The 6,108-nt window shown below is 34.6% G+C and overlaps 1 long non-coding RNA gene across 1 annotated transcript; it reads left to right on the top strand.

Moving 5' to 3' along the window:
* Nucleotides 1–322: 322 nt before the first annotated feature.
* On the top strand, nt 323–5,825 carry LOC129463941 (uncharacterized). The gene is made up of 2 exons (XR_008651357.1): nt 323–429; nt 5,634–5,825. It is a non-coding gene; the product is annotated as an uncharacterized lncRNA (long non-coding RNA).
* Nucleotides 5,826–6,108: the final 283 nt, after the last annotated feature.

The following is a 6,108-nucleotide window of genomic DNA, read 5'->3' as shown; positions in this document are numbered from 1 at the left end:
TGATTGGCTATTTCTTTACCTCCTGTTTTGCCTAATTAGCATTTTAGTGAGCTCTCTTTACTACCTGATTGGTCGGGTGTGAGCTAAGTTGCAAGCCCCGTGTTTAAAGGTGGAAGCAGTCACCTTCCCAGCTAGGCTTAGGGATTCTTAGTTGGCCTAGGAAATCCAGCTAGTCCTGTCTCTCAAAATTACTAAGTAATTGAGATTATTTAACAATATTTAACAATATTTTTTCTTTAAATTCATGCATTTTTTAACAAATAACTACTGAGTTGTTAAAGCACAAATATACATTAAGTAGTATGAACCTAATTCTTTAATAAGCAGGACTCGAGGTATTTCTTTTCACCTGGAGGCATAGTGAAAAAATTACTGAAATATGAAGAATGTTGGAAACTGAGAAAGTTTGGAAACTTCTGCAATAATAAGGTATTGTTATTAAAATTTATGGTAGCTTTAGGTATCAGCATGAAGATTATTGATATTGTTGAAATATTTTTCGTACTGAAACTACCGTGTACCATTATCCCTGCTCTTAAATTATCAAATAATAAGGCAAATAGATATCAGCATATTTCATACATTAATAAACACAATGGCAATATGTGGCTTCCAGAATAAATTATTACCTTAGCTGATGTAAATTGAAGTTAAAATCACCCCTTCAATACATGTTTCAGGGCCACTAAAAAAGTAAGAGACTGTATTCTGGGTTTTACAAGACCTCTCTGTTATGATGAGTTCAGTAATCTAGTAGCAGAGATTTTTTTTTTTTAATTTTGTAACTTAATGGTAAGCCACTCTTTAGGTCGAGTGTTTGTACTCAATTTTTCCTTAAGTTTTAGTCACTAGATAGAAAAACTGGATTACTTTCTGTTTATTCTGCATCATTACTTTGGACACCATGACTTTGTCCATCTCAACCTTATTGAAAATGTCTGTATAATAGGATATCCATGTTTGTTGGACACCATTGTGGAGTCTTTTATGCACAGTTTACATCTTCTGATATAATTAGGTTGTTCTAGTCATGCTGTACTGATTTTAGGATGTTTACAATTGATTAAATCCAAAGTTCAGTGGACTTTGCTATGTGTTTGCATGACAGGCAGACACATAGAGATGGTGTTCCCATGTAAGAAGAATGGAAACACCAGTGATGTTGATGCTTCTCTAGTAGCTTTGGCTTCTTCCTCCAGCACTTCTATCCCTTGGTGAATGCCTTTCCCAATAAAACAAAGAATCTTTACTAATCTGTTATATCAAGACCCAGATAAGTGATGACAAATCTGGAAATAAGTAATTTCTTTTGCTTCAAATATTGAAAGTTTGATCCTAATTGGAATTGAATTACTTCTTAGTTGCAAAGTGATGATTTCATAGTTAGAACATTATTTCATCTATTTGGTAAACCATAATACAAACTGAAATGTGGTTATCTTTTCGTTGTGTCAATTTGGCTCTTCCATAGTGTCCAGTTATTCAATCAAACACTAACTTTGGTGCTGCTGTGAAGATTTCTCTTTTTTGCATATGTTATTAAACTCCATAATTAGTTGATTTTAAATAAGGAAATTTTTGACATCTTGTGTTTTGTTAATGATAGGGCATTTTTGTGAAAACATAAACCATATTTTCTTCATGCTTGCCCATAGAATACACCATTTAATCTTTTATCCTGTTCTTCTATTCTTCTAACATGAAATACAATATAAATATCCTTGCTTTCCCATGATGTTTGGGGTTTGTTTTTCCAGGAAGGAGGGCAGTTATTAAGTTTGTATGTCAGACTCAAGAGGGGAAGAAGCTAAATTAGATGAGAAACTGAAGTTGTTCAATTTTATCACAAACATAACCAATCTATGGAGTCAATATTGAGATAACGAGAAAAAAAGTTGTTTTAAGTTAAGAGGAAAAAAAAGGTGGAAAGAAGGGCTAGGGACTGAGGTGACATTCTGTTTTTTCTTCCATTAAGACATGTTCCTTTGATGTAAAAGTGCAATTGACTTTAGCCATTCTGAATTAGATGACTAAGACCTAGTTAAAATTCATTTTTAGCCAACACTTCTGAGCTGTAGTGCAACCAGTTATGTCAGGTATGTTTCAGGGCCACCAAAAAGGTAAGAGACTATATTCTGGATTTTATAAGACCTCTCTGTTATGTTGAGTTCAATAATCTAGTGGCAGATTTTTTTTCTTTTTTTTTTTGTTTCTCTTTTAATGTTTTTAAAGTTCTTGTAGAAATGAAAATTGAGAATTACATTCTAATTTGAACATACTTCAAATAAATTAGTTTCTAAAAATACCTTCAGTATATGAAGCTAAATTAAGCAGAAACTTATTAATTTCTTATTATTAGTAAATATATAACATGAATTAGAAAATGAGAACATATTCTTATTCTTACTTTTATAATAATATTACTATTAGTTTGTTTACTATCTTGAACCCCAAAATTTCTAGTGCTAAGTTGGGACAAGGGTATACACTATCAAAATTTTAAAGATTAAATTATTTCATATTTTATTGATACTTCAAAGTTCTCTCTTTCCAGTACCCTTTTATACAACGATGTGTTACTCTGCTTGGGTTGTCATAATAAAATGTCATGGACTGGGCAGTTTAAACAAAAGAAATCTATTATCTTAGAGTTATGGAGGCTGGGTATCTTTTTTTATTTTTTATTTTAAATTCAGCATACATGTGCAGGTTTGTTATATAGGTAAACTTGTATTATGGGGGTTTGTTGTACAGATTAATCACCCAGGTATTAAGCCTCATACCCATTATTATTTTTTCTGCTCCTCTGCCTCCTCCCAACCTCTAACCTCCAAAAGTCCCCAGTGCGTGTTGTTCCTCTCTATGTCCATGTGTTCTCATAATTTAGCTCCCACTTATAACTAAGAACATGCAATATTTGGTTTTCTGTTCTTGTGTTAGTTTGCTAAGAATAATGGCCTTCATCTCCATCTATATGTTCTCATTCTTTTTTATGCTGCATAGTATTCCATGGCATATATGTACTACATTTTATTTATCCAGTCTATCATTGATCGGTATTTAGGTTGGTTTCATGTCTTTGTTATTATGAATAGTGCTACAATGAACATACATGTGCATGTGTCTTTATAATGGAACACAGCCAACAATCATATGAAGAAAAGTTCAATATCACTGATCATTATAGAAATGCAAATCAAAACCCCAGTGAAATACCATCTCACACCAGTCAGAATGGTTATTATTAAAAAGTCAAAAAATAACGGATGCTGATGAGGTTGTGGAGAAAAAGGAAGGCTTACACTGTTGGTGGGAATGTAAATTACTTCATTGTGGAAGACAGTGTGGTGATTGCTCAAAGATCTAAGGACAGAAATACCATTCAACCCAGCAATCCCATTATGGGTATACACCCAAAGAAATATAAATTGTTCTATTATAGAGATTGGATACCTTAAGATCAAGGTGCTGGCATGGTTGGTTTCTAGTGAAACCTCTCTTCCTGTCTTGAACATAGCTGTCTTCTTGTGTTCCCACACAGCCTTTTCTGTGTGCTCATGAACTCCTGGTGTCAGGTTTTCTTAGGAAGATATCAGTTCTGTTGGATTAGATCCCCATCTTTATGGTGCATTAAACCTTAATGGCTCTATTTCTGAATACAGTAACATTGGGATATAGAGCTTCAACATATGACTCTTACAGGGGACAAAATTCAGTCTGTATCAGACATATTTCATTAGATTGTTAATTTTTTCTCTATAGTATTTTGAACAAAGGTTTAAAGAAAATAGAATTAAATATTCTGAGAGCAAAAGAAGTCCAGTAATAATTTTCCAAGAATAAAGTTATTATTTTAAATACAGAGCTTTGCATTTAAGTTTCATATAATAATTCCTTGACATTAAAATATGCAATAGAATGGGAAAATTTAAAGTCCAATAAAATTTTATCTAAAGCAATTAAGTTGCTTTTTACATTTATTTTAGAGAAAATATTTTAATTGTATTCAAAATAACATTTTGTTTTTTACTGACAATACTGTTTTCATAGTTAAAATTTAAGGAATATAGAAGTTTTTATTCAGAATTAAGCACAAACACATACACACACACATACACCTTAATTCTTACTTTATATTTTATTAGTGACCTACATTGTTGAAATTGTGCATGTGGAACTGGATGAAACAGAAATAGAATGTATTACTTTAAAGTCAGATGAAAGAGTGCAGTACTGGAGAAGTATAATATATAAGTTATATTGATATAGCTGAATATTTAATCTATAGGCAAATGAAAATACTAAACTGAAAATCTCAGACAGCGAATGTATACTCAGCCTTAGATTCTAAGTGACACATCCACACTATAATGCTTTATATTTATTCAAGCAGAGATAAGTATAAATTTAATTACCCAGCTGAAAATACCCAGTCTCTAAGTATTAAGTAAAAATGTCAAAGGCAGTTTGCTTTAACTGTCTTTAGAACTTTAAGGTACACATTAAGAAAACACAAAGAAGCTGAGGCATATTGGTAAAAACATAATCAGAATTTATAGAGCAGAAGATGTTTGAGAAAAAGCCCTTGTATCTGTCCCTTTCTGTTGTTCCTAAACCTAGCTGAGTATCTACGTGTGTTGGTGGGGGGTGGGGTGGGGTGTGCACATACATGCAAGTAGGCATGCAAGGGGAAATATTAAAGAAACCTGAGACACATTTGGAGATCTTTGAGCAAAAGAACTGCTGTTTGGCTATCAAGGTTCAGAGAAAGTAGTATATTACATAACTTACAACTCATATCAGAAAAGGAACATTAAAAATACTGAGATAATTGATGAAGAAAACAGTAACCCAGGGAGCAAGAAAGATGAACAGCACTTGACCATCATAATCAGTGATTTTAGTTGAACCAGTAACCTCACCTTTTTGGTGAGGTTTGGTGCTGGGAAATAATAAATGCTCAAATGCCCAAGGTGAGCTAGGAACTGCTACATAATTATGGTCAGTGTGCCCTATATACATACTAGGATGCTATATAATTTCTTTCCTCTCCCCTCTCCATATCCAAAACTTATAATATCCATAGAGAAAAGGGAGGGAGAACAGAAAGAGAAATAATAATTTTGAAATTACTTAATTTAAAGCTCAAATTGACTTCAGGTGATGACTTTAAATGATTAATTCTAAAACTAGAAAATTACTACAAATGGGAAGAGTATCTATTTTCTGTTACTTAGCAGAAATGATGACGTGTGGCCTAAGTAAAACAAGTTAAAGACAAATAAATTTACATATTTATATGTCTGCTTAATAATTGGAATTTTCTACCAGCTACAGAAATGTACTTTTCATTCAAAAAGAAAGAAAAACAAAACATATGATTGACAGAAGTATTAAAAATCTCTAAGATATATTGTATGATGAGTAGGAAAGAACAAGTTGGAGAAATGATAGTGGCAGGAGGCAGGCCAATTTCTAGGCAGACAGGGGTGGGTTCCCAGGAAAACTCACTTCAGGCTGGAGACAGCCTTAAGCCTGAAAACCAGGCTGCCAGTTCCAGGTGGAATCCACCACCAGGAGTGAGAACTTCCTTTATGTCTTTCAGCCAGCCTTTATGTCTTTATGTTTTCCAGGCCTGCCCGTGGATCAATCAGCATGTACTTCCTCTTGCCCGTGGACCAGTCAGCCCACACTTCTTCCATTCTGAGCCCATAAACACCCTGGACTGAGCCACATATTGGGGCTGCCTGCCTATGGATAGAATCTACTCATTTCTGCTGACAGCTGTTCTGCCATTCAATAAAACTCCTCCACCTTGTGCACTCTTCAATTGTCGAGGTAACCTCATTCTTCCCGGATGAGGGACAAGAATTCAGCACCCAGGTGAATGGCGGGTGCAAAAAGGAGTGTAACACGTTCTCGGCAGGTTCGCTGCTGGGGGTGATGCCATGCTCCTGTTTGCTGGACCGCAGGAGTGAAGATCAGTGACCCTTCTGGGGCCCCAGACCTGTAACTCTATCACTCTCCCGTCCTCTGCCAGTATCAGGCGGCCACCTCACATGTGATGTAAAGTGACAGCAGGGCTAGGCCAGCCCGAGCGCCAAGGGC

Source organism: Symphalangus syndactylus, chromosome 15 (genome assembly GCF_028878055.3).
Source record: "Symphalangus syndactylus isolate Jambi chromosome 15, NHGRI_mSymSyn1-v2.1_pri, whole genome shotgun sequence".
NCBI lineage: Eukaryota > Metazoa > Chordata > Mammalia > Primates > Hylobatidae > Symphalangus > Symphalangus syndactylus.
This window is presented reverse-complemented; position numbering and strand designations above follow the sequence as displayed.